General features: G+C 43.4%; 1 protein-coding gene across 15 annotated transcripts in view; it reads right to left on the bottom strand.

Annotated features, from left to right (window-relative positions):
* MYT1L (myelin transcription factor 1 like) overlaps positions 1-27,010 on the bottom strand; it is a 367,369-nt gene that overhangs the window by 325,785 nt on the left and 14,574 nt on the right. For 14 of the 15 annotated variants that reach the window (XM_033124940.1, XM_033124939.1, XM_033124941.1 and 11 more), the window contains exon 2: positions 548-636. The gene's annotated coding sequence lies outside the window, so the exon portion shown is untranslated. The remainder of the gene's footprint in view (positions 1-547; positions 637-27,010) is intronic. The other variant, XM_033124944.1, reaches the window with a different exon arrangement.

Genomic DNA, 27,010 nt, shown 5'->3' with positions numbered 1-27,010 from the left:
TCACTTCTGACCCTCAACACTCTGGGTCTGTCATACACTCCACCTGACAAAGGAAATACCAGACGTATGGGTTATACACAGAGGCTCAGTCAGTACTCTTAACCAATTGGTTTCTAGAATTTTTATGAGGCCCCAATTAAAGAATGTGAGTGGAAGAGTCTGAAATCTACAAGGCACCATATAACTATCAGCAATGAAAAGAGAAGCAGCTAAAAACACTATGTAGGCATATAAATATGATTTGGGTTAAGGCCCTCAGCTTGACTGGTTTGTTTTTTAAATATCTGAATTACATACAATGCTCTCATCAGTGTAAAGATGTAAGAAAAAGTCAGTTATGTGCCAGCTTAACGTGCATATTTAATCAACTAAATGATAAAGTAAAATCAAAGCATCTAAATATTGAAAACAAGAAACACCGGTAGAAAAGAACCCTTTCCCAACTGGCCTAATTCAACATCAGACATCACTGCATTCTGAGTTCTACTTGTTTCCAGGCAACCTTCACAGTCCTACCAAGCACAAGGCCCCATCTGTGTTGACATACCACACTCTGTGACTCCTCAAATGTCAACGTGGATCACAGTTCCGGCACCTGCTACGCGCACCTCAGCCTCAGCCTCCGCGGGAGCTGCTCTGCATGAAGAAAAGATGGGACAAGTGGTTAGTGGACATGAGTGCGTCCCCCTCACTCAATGGGGATGGATGGATTCCCCGCGTGTGAGCTCCTGTCCTCCAGCCAGTGGAGGCCGTGCACACACACTCACACTCACTGCACTTCAGCTGAGGAACAGCCCTGAGCTGCATAGTCCAACTGTGTGTCCTCCAAGGTAGAGTGCTTTTGAAATAAAAGTTGGTGCTTCAACAGAAATTACAGAACAAGGTCAGGTATGTGTAACTTGAGTCAGTCCCCAGGGGTCTGGCCTATGGAGACCACCAACAAAGGGAAATGAGTCAGAGTGAGCTCAAAGGCCCAGGACAGTGCCTGCTCGTCAGGTAGAAACCACTGTTATCCACAGAAGGTTCTGGACTGCAGGGTGTACACTCTGGAATCCAACATGGCAGTGCATACAGAATCAAGTAAGAATCTCAAAGTCAGATTGCTTACCTACCTACGGCCATATCAGGACTATAAAAGGAAGACAGGAAGTGAAAGGAATGAAGTTTCTGGTATTTCCTATTTTCTACGTTTACATGGAAAACTGGGGTTATTGAAGAAAAGGAAAAGAATTCCTTTGGAATATGAATCAACTTTTTCTAACCACCAACCACATTCATTCCAATTTTAGCAGCTCTGTGGGAGGAAAAATGAACATGCAATTCTATGCTTTCCACTTCGCATATATTCTTTACCTTTACCTGGAATGCCCTCTTTCTCTGGGTCTTTGCGGCCTATTTTGTGTGATGATCGTGAGAAGAATAAGAATCTTCATATTAAGAACAGCACAAACAATAACTCCCATTACTGGCTATCGAACTAAGAAACCAGACTCTATTAGCTACTGTGGGCCCATTATCTCATGTTCTATGAGCTCAAGATGTTAGGTAGCTCGCTGAGACACACAGAACGTGGTAGGCGGGGCTCAGCCCACCATTTTCTGACTCTAGAGTTCTTTCTCCATCGCCAGGCTACCCTCCAATTTCTCAGGCCCTCCAACACTTAAACCCTGAGTTCTTCACTGTTTCCAAAAATAACATCTAACATTTGTTAACATGCTATGGTTCACATGCCGCCCTCGTCCCCTGTGCAGACAGAGTTGATGACTTTCCCAGGACAGTTTCATCATTATTAAAATGTGGAAACCATTTTAGATTGCTCAAAATCAAATGAAATATATGTACACTTTAAAAAGAAATAATGCAGATATCAAGTTTCTGATGATTTCTAACAAATGGTGAAAATAAAACAAAGAACCCATTAGAAGATACTTAGGAGAATTTCAGGCCTTGCGACCTTTACAACTGAAAATGACAGTAGCAAGAGCTAGAGTACCCTTGCCTACTGTCAGTTAGAAAAAAAGGCCTTAATGGTTTTAAGTGGCCCAGTGGTTCCCTGCATGTGGGTATAGCAGGCAAGGTTAGCTGTGAACAATGACACCAAGAAACAAAGGCCCAGTGCTGGCTTTGGAGAGATATACCTGCGCACACATCAGCCTTAACTGGTTTCCCTGGAATGGTTATCTGCACAATGGGAGTAGAGGGGCAGAAATTTGAGGGCAGGGAGGGAAGAGCAGATGGGGTATCAAAAACAACTTTGCTCAGTTCTACTGTCCAGTCCACTTAGAGAAGTTCATAGCAAACAAATAGAATTAATTAATGCTCACGTAATCAAGTAAGAAAGATAGACAGAGATGTGTGTGTGTACACACGTGCACACTTATTTCATCTAAAATTGCCATTGCTTTGATTTTCATCCTGGCTCTCATGCAAAATACCAGGCTTAAGACATATACAGATGTTCAAAATTAAGTGACTTAAAGAACCACTAGCTAGTATGGGCAAGTCCCAATCTTTTTAATTTATTTAAAATGTAAACAATCTAATCACTGCATATGAAAAAATGACAGATTTCAAAACTACAGGGTGACTTCCTCATTTGTAAAATGAGGGTAATGGGTTGGATGATCTGTAAGATCTGTTTTGATCTCTACAATTAAGCTTTAGTCATCAGGAAGTTGGTCTTTAAATTTATATAAATATTCTAGTTAACTAAGAGTTATTTCATACTGTCTTTGAGACAAGTAAAATCAGAATTATTTGCATGTCAATATCACCACTTTTTAAACAGAGGAGAAGCGATAAACTTTCCACAGAAACAATAACAGCAATGCAACTAAAGCTTCATTATCTGGTCTAACTCTACAAGTCAGTATCAACCACAGAACTTAACATGCTGGAGATTTAAGGGGAGTGATGTCAGAACTCAAGACTTGACTTCAAGAACTCTAGTAGATAAACAGCTCACACTAAAGTATTGACTTGCCCTCTTCTATAGCCTTCCCAAGACAGACATCAGATTTCTCGTTAGAGATATCATTTAGTCTCATTTTATACTCTCAAAACTGACAGCTTCTTAAATCAAAATTAGTTAATGACAAGTTATTTCTTTAAGATAATTACACTTTAAAAAATTTCCTACCCTTTGATATAAGCTACAGGCTTATTTTTTGTTTTCCTGTAGGTTTCTGTGGCTCGTGCTGAGAGGCAGGTCGAGATTCCTTATTCCCTGAGGGAGCCCATGGCAAATGGGGATACTTGTCTGTGCAGACAGACTCCTCCACTGACAACAGTGAGACTGAATCAGAAAGGGTGACGATTTGTTCCTTAACCCTAAGAAATCTTGGTACATGCAACTACCTGGCTAATGAGGGCATATTCTGGCTTATGCTAGCAAACAGGCTGTGCCTTTTTTGCATATTAGCCTAAAAGTTTGTTTCTTTATATACTTGTTTATTTATGCACATATTTTTCAGGCTTATACTATTCCTCCCCACACTTCAAGTATGGTAGTAGTATAATTATTCAAAGTCTTAATTTTTAAAAAAGCACTATTTGTTGTTTTTTTTTCAGGCCAGACTAGCTTCATTTAGTGAGCTAATTTCCATATATACTTTATGGAAAAGTTGGGCTGTGAGAGGTAAATACAAAATATCTCCAAATATATGAACATATAGCTACAGCCTATGGCAACAATAACCAAACAATCCTAATCACCAGCTAACAGCTGTGTGAACTTGAACAGCCATCTTTTTGTAAGACCGGAACAAGCTCTCTTGTGCCATTAGTGGCCATTGCTGGATGTTTTGCAATGGAAACTTAACTCTCCTTGGTACTGCCAAGCAGGCTACATGGAATAGAACCAAAAATCCTCTCTAAATGGAGTGAGCAGATGACTGATACTTTAAAGCATGTGCTATCTGAGAAATTATTTGACTTTCTTACTACTGTCTGAGGGGATGAAAAATTAGATTTATACGTAGATCCAATTAATTGCCTAGAGTCTGTAGTCCCCAAACCCCAATCTCACCTGCGTCGTGGCATAAACATAGCCTCACTTTCACTCCAGTGCCAACAGGGTCCCAGGAGGTGGGTCCCACAAGGTGGAGGGAAAGAGAAGGGAGAGTGTACAGTGAAAGGAAATTTGCTCCCTGGGGAAGACCCGTCCATATCAGGTGCAGGGTCTCCAGTGGGAGTCAGGGTATTTATGTTCTGACAGTGGCTTGGCAACCCCCATCACAACATCATGCATAAATATCATGATGTCAGCTACCTACTCGTGAACTACAGTATGCAGGCAGAAAACAGAAGGGCGAAGGCATTTCTTGGTCTCAGTCTTGGCTCCTCTGCTAACTCTGGAACCGCGTTCTCGGACTCGTTTCCCTCAGCAGTAAAACAAGAATCTTTAACAGCTTGTCTTCTACCTCTGAGGGTCCCGAGCTCACATCAGCTCCCGACTGAGCAAATAAATGTCCACATGAGCCCAGGAGGCAGTGGGGACCGGCCTGGAGCCCTGCCCCTACCTTATCTGCTTTCATTGTAAAAGGGCTCTTCATTAATGAACATGTGAAAGTCGGGGGACGAGATGACTTCTCAGTCTCTTCCTGCTCAACGACAAGGTGCTATGTGCTGGTATAAAGGCAAGAACACGCTGTACTGATTCCACTTGTGTGAGCCAAAAGCTTACATTATAAAGAAACACAAAACTGATGTGGGCAAAAAGATAACAATGAAGTAAGGGCACCATTCAAGCATAATTACTTACAATATGCACATTCCACCTGGGAGGCTATTCCTATAAGGAACTGAAGGCTAAATGTCAAACTTCTGTTAGTCGTCCACGAGACCACAAACCGGCTCTATCTTTCCCTTGCTCATCCTGACAGAGGGAGGAAAACAGGGTAGTTCTCAGCCCTGGATGCGTATTAGGATCCCCTGGGGAGCTTTGAAAACATACTGCTATCCACCTACAGAGCCAAAATTGGCCTGAGGAGAAGCCCAGGCATCAGTTTCTTCTTTTTTTAAAATTTATTGGAATATTGGTTAGTAACATTATATAAATTTCAGGTGTACTTTATAATACGTTTCTGTATACTTTATTGTACGGTACCACCTGAAGTCTAATCTTCTTCCATCACCATGTATTTGACCCTTTAGCCCTCTTCTTAAAAAGCTCCCCAGGTGATCCTAACATGCAGCCCAGGCCGAGAACCACTGGCTCAAAAGAAAGCTTGAAGTCTAGCCAAAGAAGCCCAGGCTTGAATTGGTGTTTTCCGCCACTTCCTGGCAGTATGAACATTACAATTCAACTAGCTCCTCCATTAGTGGACTAGGAGAAAGAGAAAATAATAGCAACACGTGCTGCAGTCACCTTATAGGATTATGACAAAAATCAATCTGGAGATACAAGGGGAACGGCCTGGAAATACAACTCTATAGAAACCCTATTTTTACGCAAAGAAAACTCAGAGAAGTAAAACTCAAAACCATGGACAAGGCACAGAAGTAACACAAAAAGTGAGAACGACCAAATATCAGAAAAACGGGTCATATTCTTGGGCTTTAGCTACAAAGCTGTGGTGGCTTTTCTATCTCTTGACTATGAAACCAGTGATTTATGATTAGAGCTTAAATCCCTTTATAAGATAAAAGCGTCCTGGACCCAGGGCAGTGAGACATATAAGCCATGACTTTATATATTGGAGCTGAAACAGGAAGTCCCCTGAACCCGTGATTCGGATTTCATCCAGCAGGCGTTTACTCCCTGCCAAGAGCTGAAACAGGTAACTCTAGGGCGTGAGAAGCACGACACTGAGCCAAGAGGAAGACACCAGGTCCTTGTCTAAACAGATGAGATGCAACAACAAAGGGTGATATAGTCGTTAATGGAGCAGGAGGGAGGGAACCTATCCTGTCCAGATGAGACTCAAGAGTCCTGGTCTGTGCATGATGACAACTGTCCATGCAATGCTGTCAGGTGTGGCAGGTTTCCGGGGAGGCTGCTCTGATATGACAGTTGCAAAGGTGGCTCTCGCCCCCAACCCAGGAGTCACTGTGGGCCTAGGTTTGGGAAGGGCCCCGACATCATTGTCACATGGTATATTTAATAATTTTACATATTTCTGTAAGCAGTCTTCGAGCTTTTACGGGGTCTCTCTTAAATCTTAAAAAAGCATGATTCTAAGAGTGCCAGGGCAAGCCTGGAAACACTGGAAATGCACAGAAAGGGTGGGCTCTGCGCCCAGGGCCTCTCAGAGCCCCGGTGTCTCCTCGAGGCTGCTGGGCCTGGGCGGTGGCTGCAGGGTTCTGTGCTCACCCGCTGCTGGGGAGTGGGAAGGAAGAGGCTGAGTGAAGTGGGGGGGAACAACACTCAGGGCACACGCAGGTGCCGCCGCAGCAGGCGCAAGGGACAGGCAAAGGAGGACACGCAGCTCTGGGGAGACCGGGGCGTCACAGAGGGAAGAGGTGCCTGGCCTCCCACCAAGCTGACTTCCTGTCCTCATGTCTTCTGGGTGTGTGGCTTTTCTCAGGTGGGACCTGGTAGGAGATAATGAAACAATTCTATACCCAAACGTCTGTGTGAAAACACGGGAAATTAGAGAAAAACTTACAAAGTCCACAAAGCCTTAGGTTGGCTACAGAAGGAACTTTGGGGGCCATTCCCCAGTTCCCTTTTGTTTGCTACCTCTCCCTTTCTTGCATACGTCTGGACCACATGTGGCCCTCCCCTGTGACACGACCTCTGGGAAAGGACGCGAAGGCCCGGAGTGACAGGTGTGCGGGGCGGGCAGGCGGTGCCCTCCTGTGCGCCTCCGAGGGGCCCGGCCAGCCGCGGGGCACACCAGATGGTATGCACCCGCCTTGGGGGCCGCACTCCCCCTGTGCTCACGTCGCACTCGCACGACAAGTCAAGTTCGCATCTGTCATTAAAACATAAACACGAGAGGCTCGGCGGCTAGGGTTTCCGGCGGGAATTCCCGCCCTTTCTCGGGATTTTTTTTCGCTTTCTGTCCCCAGTCCCCGAGAAAAATTGGTGGGGAAATTGGGGAAATCGGCTCCTTGCCTTGCGCCAGGTGGCTGATAGCATCGGCCGTCACTTTGTGGAAACGATTCATGGTGGAGAACAGAAAAGTTTGTATCTCGGACTCAGAAACAGGAAAGTGAAACAAGTCCTGAGCAGGACGCCCACCGGGAAGCCCTGGGCCGGCCACGCCACAGGGAAGTCGGCCCCGAAGGCGAAGCGGACAAAGAGGCTGAGGAACTCTTCTCCCCACCACAGCAGGCAGCTGTCTCCCTGTCACTCTGTGGGCAGCTGCCCACGTCTGTGGGCAGGAGGGCGAGCGGGCCGAGGCGGCGGCGGCGAGTCAGCGCGACCGGGAACAGGGTGCACTCCTCACGGAAGGGGCGCCTCCCGCGAGCCACTAACCCTCCTTCACGCGCGAGCCCCGCTCACAGAAGCACCTCAGTCCCACAGGAAGAGACGGTGGCGCAGCGGTCCCGGGGCCTCGTCCTCAGCCCTAGGTGGGGTGGGACCAGGGACAAGGCCGACGCCCAGGCGGGAGAACAGGCCGCACGTTCGGGGTGCCTGCCCGGGGCTCCCATGGAGACGGCGGGCGTCGCGGCAGCGCCGGGCACGAGGGCGTCACTCGGGGGCCCCGGGCGGCCCAGGCCCTGGCCGCTGCCGGCGGGCCGAGCTGAGCACAGGCGCCTGGAGGGGCGTCAGGGGCGGCGTGACGAGGCGTCGACCCGGCTCCTGAATGTCCGAGGGCAGGGACGGCCGTGGCCACCCCGCTCCTCAGGCCGCTCCGGGGGCCTCCCGCTCTGGCGTCCTCCGCGCTGAGGCGCTCCGGCACTTCCGGCAGGGCCGTTAGCGGGAAGCAGGTGGTGCGGCGTCACTTCCGGTGGGCACGGGACGGGACGGGCTCAAGGAAGTGGGCCTGTGCGTGCGCACCCGTGATGAGGATCACCGGTGGTCCTTGTTGCGTACCCAAGAATGGCTTCGTTTCAGAGAAAATGCGGACAGAGAGTTGGCAAGGACCAAGACCATGTGAATTCAGCCTTGAGCGTAGCAAAGCATCATCCAAAAGGCGAATTTGTCACCATACTTTATACAGTACAACTGAGGCCAGGCAGCCCATTGAAGGACCGATGAACACTGTATTGCCATTAACATGTAACTGGAGACCAAGAAGGGGAGAGACAGCCTTTAGAGTAGGAATTGCCTCCGTTTTACAAATGGGACCAAGTTGTTTTAAATGTGCTTCACTTGATCCCTTTTTCTTAGGGAGGGTGAGGGCAACCTGATGCTGATTTTACCACTTACTTGCAGGAGAAACCAATGATTAAGCGCTTGTTGAAACAGTAGCACGTGCACAACACTCCGGGGTATTATAGGATCTATATCTTTACATCGATGTCTATATCTGTATCTATCCATACAGTCCCTATCCTCAAGCAGCTAACGTTTTAGGTACAGAAGCAATCAGTGTACATGAACTATTTCAGCTAAGGGCAGTTAGAAATGATGTACTTTCCTCTTAGGCAGTGATCACCCCATTGCGGTAGGTATTCAAGCAAAATTGGATCAGCAGATGAATACACACCAGGCAGGTTTTTAGGGAGAATTCCTGAATTAGGAGACATGCTGGACTATATGAAAACTATGACACATCCCTCTCTGTCAGACAGCCCATGATATTAGTGCTGAGGTCTTTGGAGTGGGTATATATGAACTCAGAAAAGAGAAACCGTAGACTGGACAGGAGTGAGGTGCACAGGTCTGGAGCCTGAGTGTGATTCAGATGAGAAGATAAGAGGAAGGACGTCCTAGACAGAGGGAATCGGAGTCACGCTACTTGGAGGCCAGGATGATGGCAATCCATGTTCAACATGAAGTATCCTGAAACTGTTTTATCTGCTGTGTATCATCCATTTGGTAATTATGTGCAGCAAGACCACAAACATCAGATAGTTTCTTCTGCTATCCAGCCGCTGCAAGAGGCTTACCCAGGGCATGGATGCTTTCCATTATGGGGGAAGGAAAGTCAGACAAATGCGAATGTTGCCAGAGAGAAAGAGAGAGGGAGGAGAGACAGACAGACAGAGTGACAGAGAGACAGAGACCAACTTTTTGCCCTCAATTGTTTTAAAAGAGTGCAACCCAAATACATAAAATCAGGAAATTCAAAAGCAGTTATATTTAAGAGCCCCAGTAGGATAAATATAGAAAATTTTATTCGGTTTTTCCAGGAGGTTCCTATAACCGAGCCAGAATTAATCAAAAGGAACCTTGAGTGGTTAAGAAATTTTGATATAAAAGTTACCTGAAATACAAGTAAATGACCTGTCACTGCTCCTGAAACAAAAGCTATTTGAAAGGAAAGAGGAAAAAGTTCCTTTTAAAACAAATAGAAGAAAAAGAATGAGTATTCAGAGGAGACCAATCCTCCAATAAGGAATGCTTGTCCTGATTAGTAAACTATTACTATTCCCATTTAGATGGTTTTTTTTTTAAAGAGAAAGGATGTTATTCATGACAAACATTTCCATTTTAAGGGTTGTCCCCCTTTGTTAGAGAAATTAAAAATTTAAGAAGTTTTATGATTAACATTAGGATGCTTTTTTGAGGATAGATGGTATATGATTTTTTTATGTCAGTATTTCAGCAGTGACATAGACATTTTCTTTTTTCCAGAAATGCTGTCTCACTAATGTCCTTAACTCCAGGAGAAAAGGAAGGGGAAAATAAGTGTGGAAAAGGGGCTTTAGGACCCATTCATGTTAAGGCAAGGAAATCAAGGGGGACAAAAGTGCAGAGCCAAATGCTCCATGGTGCTGTCGCAAGGCATGTGCTGTCCCAGAGAGCACAGCTTGGTGTCCCCTGACGCTGGCCTCGGTCTGAAGGAACCCATGATTAGTGGCATCAGGAACAAGCCTTACTTCTTCATGGGAGGGTCAGTAAGAGGTTAGAACACTGCCATGCCTAAGCCAACGTGTGCAGGGCTCTAACCTCACCAGAGGTTCCTCCAGCCATAACCACCAGCCTGACGCAAAGGTAAACAACTTCCTTTGCCTTGGTGGGGTGGCCAGCATCAGGGGAGCCAGGGTCTCCTTCTCAGATTTGCTCCTACCGATCAGGAGGACACTTTAGGGCAAATTGGAAAACGTACTGTGTGGACATTTTTAGGGGGAGCCAGTAATAATGCAGATATCACCTCCCCACAAGTTCAGCTGGGCTCAGTAGGCACAACCCTTGTTCAAAGCACATTAGTTCTGCAGGTTTCCTCTGCTCCCACAGGCATCTCAGTGAAGGAACAAAAGCCCCATGTCCTAGAAATGCTTCCTGAGTCATTTTTCCTGTTGGGCCCAAGTTAGAAGCATTTTGAAATTTGTATTCAAATGCCCTAACAATAGGGTGACACAACTGGGTCATCATATTTGGGACAAATGTTAAACTGGATGGGACACCTGGACAAGAGGTGTAAACCAGGACTCCCAGGTACACCACGACGTATGGCCACTCAGCACAGTGCTTTGGACGGGGCCGAATCCACCCGTCCATTATCAATGAAAAGGGCTCTCACCAAAGAGCCTTTTCCTCAGATGGGCCATGGCATTCCTGTTCATTTCCCCCAGAGACAGGTTATAAAATCCCTACCATCCAGGCACTTTCACTTCTCTCCACTCTCCCTTCCAACCACCCCACCAGCCACACGCACTACTCAGTGTGCAAAAAGGCATGAGCTCCAGGGAGGGTTTTAGTAATTTCTCAAGGAAGAACAAATGCATCCTTTTATACAGAATGAAATCTCCTCCTCCCCCTTGTTTCCATATGAGCACTTTCCCAGTGAGGAAAAAAGGCCAGAAAAATAAAGTCAATGCCTGTAGGGTCATCTAAGGTAAGACAAATGGGCCCCACATTTTAGAAAAGCAGAGCTATTCTGAGAAATCATTGCCAACACCAAGGTCATGATGCTTTTTACCTATTTTTCTTCTAGAAGTTGTATAGTCTCAGGTCTTACATTTAAGTCTTTAATTCATTTTGAGTTGATTTTGTATATGATATAAGAGAAGGGTCCAATTTCATTCTTTTGCATGTGGGTATCCAGTTTTTCCAACACTATTTATTAGACTATCTTTTCCCCATTGAGTGTTCTTGTCACCCTTGTAAAAAAAATCAACAGACAGTATAAGCATGGGTTTTTCTGGGTTCTCTATTCTGTCCTACTGGTCTAGATATCTGTCTTTATGCCAGCACTATCCTGTTTTAATTACTGGAGCTTTGGAATATATTTTTAAATCAGGAAGTGTGATGTTCTTTTTTCTCAATATTGCTTTGGCTATCTGGGGTATTTTGTGGTTTCACATGAATTTTAGGGTTGTTTGTTCTATTCTTGTAAAAAAAAATGCCATTGGGATTTTTTAAAAATTAGTTTCAGGTATACAAAACAATGTAATAGTTAGACATTTACACCCCTCACAAAGGGATAAACCCCTCCCCCAATCTACTATCCCTCTGACATTGTATATAGCTGTTACAATTGCCACTGGGATTTTGACAGAGATTGTATTGAAACTTTAGATCACTTTGCATAGTATAAACATCTTAACAATATTAAACAACAAAAGAAAATAGACAAATGGGGCTGCATCCAACTAAAAAAAACACTCTGCACATCAAAGGAAACGGAGTGAAAAGTCAATTTACAAAATAAGAGAAAGTATTTGCAAACACATATCTGATAAGGGATTAATATTTAAAATATATAAGGAAATCCTACAATTCAACAGCAAAAAAAAACCAAAACAAATAATTTAAAAATGGGCAAATGACTTAAATAGACATTTCTCCAAAGAAGACATATAAATGGCTGAAAGGTATGTGAAAAGATGTCCAACATCACAAATTATCAGGGCATTGCAAATTAAAACTGTGAGAATGGCCATCATCAAAAAGAGATAAGAAATGCTGGCAAGGATGTGGAGTAAAGGGAACTTATGTACACTGTTTTGGTGGGATTGTAAACTGGTACAGCTACTATGGAAAACAGTATGGAGGTTCCTCAAAAAATTAAAAATAGAACTACCATATAATCCAGCAATCCCACTTCTGGGTATTTTTATAAAAGAATTGAAATCATGAACTCAAAGAGATACTTGTACTCCTCTCTTCATTGCAGCATTATTCACAACAGCCAAGATATGGAAAACAGTGTAAATGTCCACGGATGGATGAATGGATAAAGAAAATATGGTATATACACACAATGGGATATTATTCAGCCTTAAAAAAGAAGAAAATCTTGACATGTGTGATATCATACATGAACCTAGAAGATATTACACTGAGTGAAATAAGCCAGACACAGAAAGACAAATACTGCATGATTCCACTTCTATGAGGTATCTACAATAGAAACTGAGAGAGCATGGTAGTTGCCAGGAACTGGAGTAACGGGAGTTGCTGTCCATAGTTCAGTTATGCAAGATGCATAAGTCCCAGAGATCTGTGGTACAACATTTTTCCTGTAGTTAACACTACTCTGTTGTACACTTAAAAATTTAGGAGGACAATCTCATGTTAAGTGTTCTTACTGTAATAATAATAATAATAATAATAATAATAATAATACTAAAAAGAAAAAGCTATTCTACTACCCACCGCTCAAAAAAGACATTAAGCATTTCAGTGCACTTCATTCTCTCTCACATCCACTTTGGTTTCTATGTTCACACATCCTTAAATTTCTGAGGTGAGGACCTAGGAAGAAAGCTTGGGTATCCTGGATTAACTCTGGAAGGAAACTAAGGGAAGTAAATACCCATAAAATATTTTTAGCATATTTAGTCCCCCAAGTATCCTAGTAATTAGCATTTATGGGCTGTGAGGACGAGGTTTATGTTTGATTAGGCTCAGCTTTTAATTCTGGGCTGAAATATAAACAGATACATTCGACTTCCAAATTAGCTGGTATACACGCATTTGTTGGTAACTAGTATGTGCCTACTGATGACCGAATACAAGGGAGATGCAGAGAGAATTTAGATCTTTTGCTCAAAGGTCTTAACTCTGTGAGGAGGCAAGATAGAAGTACAAAAACAACAGTGAACGCCTATGTAATAACAATTAGATGTGAAATCATTTGATGAAACTTAAATATAAACATTCCTTCTGAGATGGGATTTGCCAGGGAAATCCTCATAAAGGAGATATGACTTAATTTTAAGAATGCCTTTCCAGAAATAATTTGCTAGCTGCAATTAAGAAACAAACAATGATAGTACAAAGTTTTGTAAACTTTCATTCAAATTAAAGTCTTTTCATTAAAAAAAGAAAGAGCCAAAATACTTATGTGATAAATACTCCTCTGTGTTTTAAAAATGAATCTCCCTATATTCACTGCAGCATTATTCATGGGGGCAAAGACATGGAAACAACTAAAGTGTCCTTCAATAGATGAATGGATAGAGAAGAGGTCGTACATATACACAATGGAATATTCCTCTGCCATCAGAAAAGATGAAATACGGCCATTTGCAACAACGTGGATGGACCTTGAGATGATCATGGTAAGCGAAATAACCCAGACAGGAAAAGTCAAGAACCGTATGACCTCACTCCTGTGTGGGATATAAAACTGAAAGCAACAAAGAAACAAACAAAAACTTACAGACACAGACAACAGTTTAGTGGTGACCAGAAGGAAAGGGGGAGGGGTGGTAGAAAAGAGTAAAGGGAGGTCTCATATATGGTGATGGAAGGAGAACTGACTCTGGGTGATGAGCACACAATGTGATATATAGATGATATATTATAGAATCGTACACTTGAAACCTATATAATTATATTAACCAATGTCACCCCGATAAACTTAATACATTTTTTAAAAGCACTTAAAATAAATATGGAAGTCAACACTAGAAGAAACAACTCAAACAAGTGAATGTGACTGCTTGTGAAGAAGTGACATGGGGTGGGGTGGGAGGGAAGTGTTAGAACCTTTTTTCCTAACTTTTTCACCCCTATTTGACTTTTAAAACTAGATACTACTTTAATAAAAATAAAAATTAACTTCCAAAGTGCAAAAAAGTAAAAATGACTCCCTTAGACTCAGTTATCCATCCTAAGACCTTGGTTCAGGGAGGGGTAAAGAAGGTGATGGCTTTTCAGAGAAACGGGGGTTCCTGAAGACGTCGTCAGTCATGGTATTGTTCCAAAATCTGAACACTGAGAGCCACAACACACACTTTCTCATGTGGCCTCACAGTCCCATGTACACATGCACATACTGTACACGTGCGCAGTGCTAGGGAACAACTCCACCCTCTGGTCAGGATGACTGTTGATTACAAAGGGGTATGGTTTGTTCCAGAAACCGAAAGCACTGGGTTCCTCTCCAAGGACGTGACACAGTGAGTCCTACTGAGGCACAGTAGCCACGGGCCTGTGGAAATCTTGGCTCCACCAGGTGACAGATGCATCTCTGCCCACGTGTCGGGCAAGAGGAGACTTTAATCTACGCCTGTGGGCTTGCCGGTCAGGACTCCACAGGTTGTGGTTGTGGGGAAGGGGACTGTGTCTGTGATCTGGAAGCATGAGTGTCTGCCAGTGGGCTCCAGATCTCGTGTGAGGGGCCTGGGGAGGGACGAGCAGGTGCCCGGGCTCTGCACTGGGCAGGGGAAGTGTCTGCTTCCGGGAGACCCAGGAAAAGTGCTGTGCTGCACCCACGGGGTTTGTTGGTGCACATTAAGTAAACTATGTATACTACTGGATGTCTTTCTTTCAAAGGAAAACATAAGTATCAATGAACTGGAAACTACAAACATCCGAATACTTTATCATGCTTTTCTTTAGCGTTGTTGAATGCTGACTCATCTACTCCTTTAAAACTGACAGTGAGAGTCTCCCATACACATTGGCAGGTTTATCCGAGGTTTCCTAAACATCCAGTCCCATTCAGATTTTTCCCATAGCATCAAAATCTCTCACTTGTCAGATTCCTAAATCATATGTTAATTCTACATGATTTTTCACTAGCTTGCTGATGTAGTGTAACTTTTAATTAACTTTAAAGCAAAGCAGGGGTTGGGGGTGGGTGTGGGGGAATCAATATTGTTTGGTATATCAATGACTTTGGAGTGATGCCCAAGCTTTTCAACCTGGCCTGAGCTCAGTGTATTATTATGAAATACCAAAATGGTCAGTATGGTTTCCTATCAGGGAACAACACGAAAAGGGATTAAATAAACTCAGAAAGTCAAATTCTTTTATGGAGATATTTCTTCTTGGTGTATAACAACTATTTGCTAGTTACTGGGAATAAACTTGATATGGTGTGCTTCAAATATTCAAATAAATGTATAAAATGCACTCAGTTGTTTATGTGTGAGTATAGGTATTTAACTTCTGATTGTCTGGAATTCCTATCATTTATTATAGAAGATTTGACATGACCATGTAATCTAAATCTCCCTCATTTCTTTGTTTCATAGGAATTACCAAAGCAAAGCAGTCTATTATTTCCAATAGTCAACGCTCACATTTGTATAATCACTTATAGGTGATACAGGATTGCCCACAAACCATTCCTGTCCAAGGCCAACAACAGAGGGTATTACATGCACTTTCTCTTTGCATCTCAGTAGTGAGGGGTGCATAGTTCCCCCAGGGATTTACATAGTCACATTCTCCCAGTTTGAACAATATGTCGCAAGTGAAGCACATCTTTTCAAATAATAATAAAGTATTCTTTGCCCAGTAAGTTGACGATTTCAAAGAATTTTGTCAATTGTACTTCTGCGTTGTCTAACCACAGGTCGTGGGGAGGGGAGTTGAACATTCTCGTATATGTTCAATTATGTAGAAGATTCACAGAGAGTTGACTTTCCACGAGTTTGATTTGATTCACAAACAGCCTAGAGCAGTTACGTATCACTGTGGATCTTAATGGTAATCAGAGCAAGGACCATCTAAGCCAGGTCCAGCCTTCTGCTCCATGAGAGCAGCCCAAGTCATGCTCTTATTTCCCCAGGAGGCCTACTGTTTTCGCACTCCCCTGAACAGCAGCTGGTCACAGCCGCAAGACGACCAGACCCCCTTTCTCCCTTCCATCAGTATTAAAGCAACATGGAAACCTGATTTCCACCAATCACCGGCATTTCTTAGAATTGATCCCGCCCCTTTTCTCTGGGACTGTTTCGCCCTCTGTGAAGCTCTGTATTCCATCTCACTTGCCTTTCCCCTTTTCTCTATTTCCTAGTCTCTGCCCACCCATGTCTCTGTCATTTTTCCTTCCTCTTTGTCTGATTTTTCCTCTATATAAGGAAACTACTTGAAACAGACATGCTGAAAATTCGTTTTGAACTCTAATATGTCCCATTTCATATGTGTAGGGAGATAAATTTATTTTTTATCCCTTTATTAGCAAATATCCGATTCACATTTTTGAGCCCTACTCTGTGGGCTCTGTTCCCAGCACTTGATTATAGCAGAGAATAAAACAAAAATTGAAGGACTGGTGAATATAGACGTTCTGAAAGTTTTCTTTCATTGAAAAGTTAAATATGGAAATATTATGTATACCCACCACAGTGCCCAAATATTTAGTTCATGTGAACATGACCAATGAAAAAATTTTAAATATATATTATATGCCAGGCTATGAGGTATATCCTGTTGAAACAAAAATAAATAACAAAAGGTTTGATGTGTTATAAAGTACAGTCAAGCTCATAAATGTCCCTCTGTGTAGTCCTAACTTTATATTCATAAGAGGTTAATAATACATCCGTCCATTGCCTTTAAAGTACACAAACACAAGCACATTTCACAACTACTGCAGAAAATGCACACACAAACATAGGGAAAAATAAATGGATATATATTACTTTCACAAATATAAACATAGCAAAACGAAACATAGTCTAAAAAAACAATACAAAATATCAGTGAAACCAAGAGCTGGTTCTTTGAAAAGATAAACAAAATTGATAAATTTTTAAATAGACTCATCAAGAATTAAAAACAAAAAGCAAAAAAACATGGCAGAATATCGAAACAAAAACTAATTCTGCACACAGGTACTTAGCCAGACTTGAGGTTGAAAATTTAGGAGACTGAATAAATCAGGGACTAATGAACTTATTAGTCAGTAAATGTTGTCTAAATATTCAGAATATTTTGTCCCAATGATAAAAACAAACCCACAGAAGTGGTCTTGGTGCATTCTTTCCTGCAAGTTTGTTCATCTATAGCAGTGAGCTTCGGAAATGTGGGACCACTTTTCCTTTGAAATGCTGAGGAAGAGGGGTTGCTATACTTCTATTTTTGCCAGACTTCAAGACAAACTGACTGAGATGTCAAATTGCAGTGCCTGTGCCTGCCACTCAATATGCTGATATATGCACATCCTTGTCGCTCACGTCTGCTCACAATGAGCTGGGGTTCTTTGCCTCCCTTGCAAGAGAGACAGATTTGTGTGCTCAAATGGCTGGGACTGAACCAACAGTCGAAACCTGATCAAATACTTGAAACTCTTAAAGAATTTAAATGGGTTCCTTTGTCTCATCTAAAACTGAAATTATTAATTAGATTATAGTCATGGTAATATGCAATAATTATTTGATGTATGAACAAAGTCCTTAAGAGAGGGACCAGTAGACTGTTTTAAAGAACGAGATTTTTGTTTTAATGCAAAAGCACTTCTGACTTTTGTGACTATTAATGAATATCCCTGAATCATAATTAGCACTGAGCCCTTTTGGGGTAAGTACATGTCTTTTTTTTTATTCTTTCAATACATTATTCAACTTGCATTTACTCAGCACCTACTACTTGCCAGAGAGTGAGCAATTAGGCTCAATCTTAATTCTAGCTTAAATATGATTTTTCTAAAGGAAAAGAATAGTTATCATCATAGTAACAGAGTTTGTGACACCTCTTTCATGTTTCCCAAAATTATGTTATTGTATCTTTCCATTCACCTTAATAAACATAGTGCCTCTGTATTACGCTTGGTTCTAAGGGTGCAGATACAATGTCAAATACAAGGTGATTTGTCAAAAAAGGTGGAGCTGAAACTAGCGTGGCAATAGTCTGATGGCTTAGACCACACTTCCAGGTACAACTGGTAGGTCTGTTTATCCCCCACCCCCATCCCGCACCTGTTCTATCTGCTCACTGGTGTCACCTCCCATTGTTCTACTTTCACATCCTCCAGGCACCTAGCTCCATCCTCAGACACAAACGAGGGGCTCAGGAGATTCCCATCAACTGACCTGTGTACTAAAATGTGTTGAAGAGCAGTGGAGTCAAAACTTGAAAATCCAATGTTACTGTCTCTTCGTGAATGTCACCACGCTTTAGTCAGGCTTGGGCTGGAATGAAGCATCCCATCCTTGAGTTATAGGTCACTAGGCCCATGGATTCATTTCAGCTGCATGAAAGCACTTGGGTGGCACATGGACCATGTTGGAACAGTTCTCAACCGAGCATGTTGGAGAGGCAAAAGCATCTTACATAATTCCATGTTGAGAGCAATTTAGTTACTCTGGAGACCAAGAGGAGACTTTAAAAACCAAACCAAACCAAACCAAACTAAACCAAAAGCCAGCTTGTCTAAAAATGACAAAGGTCATGGCTATATGAGCAATAAACACCATCACCTATGAAAAAGGTATTTTTCACTTTACTTCTCCAGAGAACAAAGTATGAAACAACATATCCCCTTCAAGAACCCTCCTGAGCACTGTTGCCCACAGAGGAAACATGTCACGTTGAACCAGGATCCCAACTCACGCTCGTTGCCCAGGCTACAGGCACTGATCAATAATCCAGGCTTCCATTTTCCCATCAGCAATATCTCTTGGAGACTCTTTTAACCAAGGACAAAAATTTGAATTGGGATTATATAGAAGCAGGAAACCAAACCAACACTAAAAGGTAAACTAGAGTGTCATAGGCATATTGGATTTAACAAAATATGAACCATATGAACAATTCATAACCCAAATCAGTCTAATAATTAAACAAGTATCTACTGAACACCTTTTATGTGTGTAAGGCACTGGAAAATCCATATGGTAGAAATGAATACGCTTAAGGCATAAGACACATTTCTAAGGAGATACAACCTGATTGTGGGTAGGAAATAAATACATTCATTAATAAGTAGCCTGAAAATTTAGGTGACTAGAACATTGGCAGGTGAGTGGTATAGATAGCTCCAGCCACTGGCGTAAGAGGGGGTCAGCTCCATACTGGAAGTCAGGGTTGACAGAAAAAGGACAACTTAAATCTGTCTTCCATCGTCCATGCCTAACGTCTTATGTGTGCCTTTCATGCTACTGATCTTCTTCATCCTCTTCACTTTTATTTAATAATAAGCACTAGGCTCCTTTTCTTTTTTAATCTTTTAATCCTTTCAGCTCACTCCTGGCAAAGAAGTTTCATGGAGCAAGTTACCTCTTTGTACCTGCATCACTGGTAGTCTGACAGGCTTGGCAGAGTGTTCCAGAGTATTCTGGCACACTTGGAAGTTAGACTTGTTTTGGAGATGAGGTACAATTGATTATGAAGGCTGCATGTCTACATCACAATTCCCTGCATGATCCATAAAATCTTTACCATTTAAGCAGAACCCAGAAGTATACAGAAAGGATATTGTAAGTTCTAGCTAAAACTGCAGGCAGTGTGTGTAAAGAACATGTCTCAATCAGGAAAACCTGATTGTTTTTGTACTGGGCCACACTGGTTCCAGTCATCCCCACATTAGAAGGCTAAAGTGGATCCCTTAAACCAGCCTGTGGCTTAAAATACACAGAAATGAAGGACAATTTCTAAATGCCTATTTTCCCCTAATAAGTGTAACCCAGCATGACCATCTATTTAAATTGATGAAATAACTTAGTTTTTGAAATTATCATAAAACATGAGGACTCTTCACCACTTTTGGAATAGACAGAACTAGTGAACAGGTCACACAGTGCCTTTCTTTCTTTTTTTTTTAATTAAAGTTTATTGGGGTGATAATTGTTAGTCAAGTTACGTAGGTTTCAGGTGTACAATTCTGTAATACAGCATCTATATATTACATTGTTGTTGAAGGCAGTGTGGAGGTCCCTCAAAAAATTACGAATAGAATTACCATATGACCCAGCGATTCCTCTCCTGGGTATCTACCCAAAAATTCTGAAAACATTTATACATAAAGACACGTGTGCTCCAATGTTCACTGCAGCTTTATTTACGGTGGCCAAGACATGGAAACAACCACAGTGTCCTTTGATAGATGATTGGACAAAGAAGTTGTAGTATATATACACAATGGAATACTACTCTGCCGTGAGAAAGGATGAAATAGTGCCATTTGCAACAACATGGATGGATTTTGAGATTATTTTGCTAAGCGAAGTAAGTCAGACAGACAAAGCTGCCTCTTTCTTGACGATGACTTCTGTGAGGCCCAGGGTTTGTCTGTCCCACTTAACTTCAATGTCCCTTCTTTTTAGAATCAGCATGGTGACACATCTAAGCCTGGACAAGGGGAGGTCAAAGGCTCCTCAGCTGAGTGACTCTGAGACCATGTGTCTCCCCAAATTCCATATCCCAAATTCCTCCTCACATCATCCTAGTTCCTGCTGTAGTGGAAGGAAAAGGGAAAACTTCCCCTTTCCAGGACTTCAATTTAACTTCCCTCCTGGCACTACCATCGATTGCTTTAAGAGCTAGGAGTCGGAGTTTTCAAGGGTCCTTCTCAGTTGCTTGAATTCAAGTGGCAGATACACAACTATTTATTTTTTAAGTGGTATCAAATGGTCCAAATGAGATAGAACACACTTAGAGCGTAAGTAGATGAAGGAAAACAAAGTGTGTGGGAGGCCCAGGTTCTCAGATTGGAGCCTGGACTTCCGACTTATGAAATTTTTATTTAGCCAGTTTAGAGATAACATCACTTTACAGGAAGTCCTCCCGTGGTTCAGGGAAACAGGGTACGTGCGTTCATTCACGCGTCTGAAGCACCTGGGAACTGCTTACTATGCAAGGACAACACACCTGTTTCCAACGTCAAGGTACATGGCATGGCACAGGCCAAAATGACATGGCTACCACTCTTGGGTAAATAATTTCACATTGAATCAGGACATGAAATCTGGGACCTGCAAGGTCCCCACAAAAGATGCTGTACTGGCCATGCCTCAGCCATAGAGAAGGGGCCACGTCAGTCTCCCCCACCAGTCCCTCTTCACATCAACAGAGTGACTGGGCACCAACCATGTCCCATGTTTGGACAGGAATCAACACTCATGAGGAGCAGCATTCCATAGCCTCAGAGGGGAGGCTACACGGTTCCATGAACAATTACAAACGCGAGGTAGGCCATGACGAGGGCCTCCAGACATGCGTTGTGAAGGTTCGGGAGGAGGTCTGGATTGCCTCTGGAAGGAATTAGAAGGGCTGGTGGAAAGCGCACTTACACCAGCCTGCAGAAGGTGCACAGTGCACGCAGGGTGGGACATGGCGGTGGGAGGGGATGGTGTGAACCACCCGAGCACTGTGAACAGGGGACAATCACTTTGTCACTGCACTGACAGTCTGGAATGGACGGGACAGTGTTTGAGGATTACCTCAGATGGTACGGTAAGATGTTTGGGTTTAAGTCTGCTGGAAACAGGAAGTCCCTGGTGTTGTGTGAGCACAAAAATGTCAAAGCTGAAAACAGAACGTAGAGTGTGTGGGTGTGGTGGGAAGCGTGTATGTGTCTGTGTGTGGGGGGCGGCACTCAAGGCTACTGTAAGTGTCCAGGACAAAGATAACGACAGTCTGCTCAGCAGCAGCGGCAGGAGGGGTGGAAGAGATGGAACAGTTGGGAGAGCTATTTTAGAGACAGAATTGGCAGGAAGTAGCCACTGATTGGCCGCCAGATTAATTATCCCGAAGAATAGCTCTGGCCTTGTCACTCAACTACATAAAAACCTTCCAGAATGCCCCATTATCTGGAGAACAAAGTTGTAATCTCATCACGCGTAAGCACTTGTAAGTGTGACACTCCCGACCCGCCACGACCTGCCCAGCCTATGCCTCAGGCCTGGTCTCTGCCAACCACGCCTCTGTGCGTGCTTCTGCTCTCATCAGAAACAGTCCGTACACCGTGCCCTGAACACCACGAGTCTCCTTCGCTCAGAGATTTCTCACCTTATTTTCTCTGCCTGGATTCCTCCCCACCCACCCCACCCACCTCTGTAATTATCTGTTGAAATCCTACTTTTCCTTCAAGGATTGTCTCAAACAAACTTTTTCATGTTGTCTCCACTCTAGTTCTGCTTGACACAGGCTCTCCCTCCTCGGAGAAAACCATAACGTTTAATTTGTAGTTCCTCACCACTTGTATCAAATCCCAAACCATAATGCAGTCATTTTAAATTTGTCTTTTCGTCTCTATTGGGCTACAAAATTTCTGAGGCCAGAGGGTAGATCTGACTCATTTTCATAGAACCCACAGCATCTGGTAAAGAATTGTTGAAAGAGTGGGTGACAATAATTACATAAACAACTTTCAGCTGGAAGGGGACTCACAGAAAAAAATTCCTCTACCTATAACCAAAGAACAAAAATAAGCAAATAAACAAACAGAAGATAGAGGAACCTTCTGACAGCCACCAACCTGTGGACATAACACACCCACTGGGTCAAACCTGAGATGTTACTGTGTCATATCATAGCCCCTACTAGCACCTGTGCGCGCTCAGCTGTCACTTTCGGTGTCTCCAGACCCTCGATCTGAACGTGGGCTGGTAGGATCTGATTTCAAGACCATAGATGAGAAGTGAGAAACTTAAGGTTTTCACAGCCAAGATCTCACAAGAATCAGAAGAGGCAGCTGGTGGCATAAACCCCCGTTGACGGGCTATGAGCACCAACACATCTACACACTGCAGTCACATCACACACGAGCTCGTGTTCAACCTGTACTGATGTGCCCAGACAAGGACGTGGCCGAGTCGCCCGGATCACGTTACTGGTCTGCCTCATCTAATAAACATCCTCCTTACGTAACATGGAAAGGGCTCGCACGGTGTGACACGCACGACGTAGCTGATGTCAGGTGAGTCTGAGAGCCCTGGAAATGCCTTCCTCTGTGTAGACAAAGCCCCAGACGGTACGACCTGGAGAGTGAGGTCAAGACTGCTGGGTCACACAGCCAGGGAGGCCGTCCTCTGGCTGCAGTCAGAATGAGAAGAGGCTCTGGAGTGGTGTGTGCTCGGAGGACCCCACTCCGGCCAGTTCTGTCTCCTGGACAGGGAGCAGCACCAGCAGGGAAGCATAAGCCCCGTGTCCCCATCATAAGAAGTCCAGTGCAATTAAACACACGGTGTGCGTCTCCCGTGCTGCAGGTGTTGACAGCTCCTTTAAGGTGCCGTGTTGTAGGACTGGAGAGCAGACACACGCTCCTGAAAAGGCTGGCCTCTCTGCGATCACTTAACCCAGCGAGCCCGGTGAGCCTTTCTGAACCCCCAAAATGCCGTGTGCAGCAGTGTCATCAGTGAATGGGTTTGCTCCAGCCGCATCTCCAGGCAGCAGCGAGGCCCTCGGGTGAGCCCGTGTCTGAGCCTGAGATGTGTGTGACTCGTGGCATGCAAGCACACGACTGCAGGATCTAAGTGCGTGCGTGGAAGCAAGCTGACGTACTGACGGCAGTGAGGGGCTCTGCAAGAGCCAAGCGCTGCTGGAGATACCGCCTGACCCACCGGGTTTCGAAAGGCGGATTATGGAAAGGATGGACTCTGAGGGAAAACAGGAGATGAGCCAAGAGCTAGCACTCCATTCCTGCCACGTCACCCAGGGGTGATGTGTGCCTCCATGGTCCCCCTTTCCCGCCTGCTACCACTTTTGTTTGGATCCAGACTGTTCACTTTCCCCTGCTTCTGTCTTTGCTTTCTGACTGGGTTGTTTTCTCTCCTTGACACTGAGAACTAGAACGAGCCTGGTCCCCCCCTCCTCCCTCCCCTAGGATTGTAGCTCTTCTGAGGCCTACTCAGGATTTTCACTATCAGTAGCTTTTTGATAGTTTCATCCCATTACCCATTCTTCCTATTTTTAGATCCTGTAGTGATAGAGACAAAGCCTGCATTCTGTTAGCCAAGGACAGAAGGAAACGTGTTCATTGCATCAAGGGCATTTCACCCAAGCGCCATGGAAGGCTTGGCAGGACGTGTGGGACACTGAGAAGTGGGCTAAGGGGAGCCTGCGGTCACAGCAGGCTGAGAGGAAGGAGAGGAGGATGAGAAGAGCAGTAGAGAGAGAAGAGCGTTTCTGGGCTACTTGGTGAATTACCTAATGGCTGAGGGGCCATTGTTTGCAAAGGACGAATGAACCAGAGGAAACACATTGTGGTGGCTGGGGCATTGAGAAGAAAAACGAAAGAATGGACTAGTAATGAACTTGGAACTTGAGAAATTATTTTTATATTTTTACATCAGTAAAATATAATCATAAATAATGATGTATTACTTATACATAATTACTTTCAGGGCAGACACGTACAAAGGGTTTATATTCTACTTTTGCGGTCTTCAACACAGCAATGAAGAAAAGCTGAGGGAGGAGTAGTTTTTTTTAATCATTGTCTTTGGCACGCAACAATATTTGTATAAAAAACAAAGCTGATAAAACTCAGCACATTATTTTCCGAAAATCTCAGCTGATATGGAAATGAAACCAGAAATCGAGTGCCGTCGATGGCCCGCAGGCCATTTGCACATGGCCTTGGCTGCACTAGCTGTCTTCACTGCTGGGAGACGCTTACAGCAGTCACGTCAGCATGAGCTCTCTGGGGAGGGCCTGTAGCTCGGCAGAAATAATGCCGAGCTAATTTCAGTGGGATCTGAAAGCAGACAAATAAATCTGACATTCAGAATAAGGCTGATGTAAGCATGTTTTAGGTTTATAAATTTGTTTAAAATAAATTTGGGGGGCAATTTAGGAATTGCGTGAGAAGGTGGACTTCTTTCCTCTAAAAGCCAATGTGGGAAAAGACCCTATCAGACGTCACAGCAGGTCTCACAGCGACCTGTGGAACGGGGAAGGACAGAGGGGTATGGGTTGTTAACACGGTTTTGAACAAAATAAATGAGAAGTAGTATTTGTATTTTTACTTTTAGAGACAGTGTACGTTCTCTGAGCCACGTTTAAACTTGATCTTACGTAGAAGGCTGAGCTATTATGCATTGCAAAGCCATAATGAAGCCGGGACTGAGTGGCGTATTTATCATCATACATAATTTTATAAACATGCTTGGACTCAACCCCTTCTGAGTCACAGACCTCTTCATATGTTTAGCTCTCTAATACCCCTCCCTCTGGGGGAAAAAAGACAATCCGCTACTTGCACGTAAAGATTTCCAGAGCAAAGAAGAAATGCCTATTCCTATTATTTTCTTACATATTTTAAACTGTTTCATGAGAACTCTTATGAAATTATTGTTGAATACCACAAGAGTAAATGTCTTTAATATTTGTGTGAATCATCCCATAATAACAGTATAGCCCTAGACTGTCGTCATTAGATCATAAAATGAAATGACATGTATTTTGGAAAACTCTTTTAAAAGCAAACTGTTAATAGTTCCCAAAATGGAACCGCTACCCACCTACTACATGCACAAGTCCCCAGAGGCCACTAGACGTCGTGCACAGGCCATGGGCGACAGAATAAGCAACCCCATACTGTGGAATGCCACTTGATCATGACGATTCAGAGCATCACGTTTATTTACTTACTACTGTAACACTGACTATGGTTATGTTAATATAGAGTGCCTTCTCCTTCTGCTCACATATCTGAATTAACTCATTTCAAGGATAGGTCCGATCGCACCTGCTTCCAATGGCCTCCTGCCCTATAGGAACCACATGCTCCTTCGTGTTCTTATCACACATACTCTGCACAATGAGAGCAGGCAACCACCCCAGAACACACAATGCTTTTTCTGGTGCCTTGACGGCCCACGAGATATTTTCATTTGTTTTTTACTATGTACATTTCCGTGTTCTCAACTAGATTTTCAGTTCCTACCAGGCAAGGGGGGGTGTCTCATACCCAGCTGAGCACTTGTCCCACAGACATTCCATAAGTAAAGTGCTGGGTCATCTTAAAAACCGTCGTCATCAACCAAAGCAAGCACCAAATTATAAACACGGAGCGTCACCAATTTCATTCTCACTCAATAACTTTCATTTGGGGGGCTGGTTTTCTTAGACATCACGCTATATCTTTAATGACCTATATATCTTCAGCAGGCAGGCTGCTTTGTCTTCTTGTGATGATGGAGATAATAAAAGTACCTACAGTCCTATAGATTCCTGTGGGATTTACAGGATACAATCCGTGAGTAATTCCCTCAATGTAGTGTGTTTGGTAACTAAGTATTGCGTGTTACTATTTTTGCTGCCATGGTGTTATCCTGACAGTCTACCCTCATTGGTTTCTTAACATAATATATAAGTAGTTTGTATAAAAGAGAATGAGGGTACTTGTCACTTAATGTTACCGAACTTTTGATCTTCCAAAAGTAGGATTTTACAAGCTGGTCCATCTTTACATCCCACTTTCAATTAGAATTAGAAATAGCCAAATTGAATGTCTTACGTGTACTTGTATCTTTCATTGTCTGTGAGTGTCCTCTCTTTTTCATCTTTTCCCTGCACTTTTCACTCTTTCATTTCTGTCTTCCCATTACCCCGGTGGGTGCATGCAGCTACCTTTCCCTTATCACCACCCCCTCCACTGCTTTTGCTGTGAGAGCACTTCCCAATACCTAAAAGTTTCGCGTTTGGCATTTTGAGCTCTTCAAAGAGTTGATTGTTTTATGAAATAATACATATCTTCATTTACCTTTTCCCAAAGGCTCATCCTTGCCACCAGCAACCTGGAAAGGCCTCTGGGACTCAGGTGAGAAGCCTGTGTCTCAGGTGTTCACAGAGAGATGCCCAACCTCACCCGTGGACTTGACTTCT

This window comes from Rhinolophus ferrumequinum, chromosome 13 (genome assembly GCF_004115265.2).
Source record: "Rhinolophus ferrumequinum isolate MPI-CBG mRhiFer1 chromosome 13, mRhiFer1_v1.p, whole genome shotgun sequence".
Lineage (NCBI taxonomy): Eukaryota > Metazoa > Chordata > Mammalia > Chiroptera > Rhinolophidae > Rhinolophus > Rhinolophus ferrumequinum.
The sequence above is the reverse complement of the archived record's forward strand: the minus strand, read 5'-3'. Positions and strand labels throughout refer to the sequence as shown.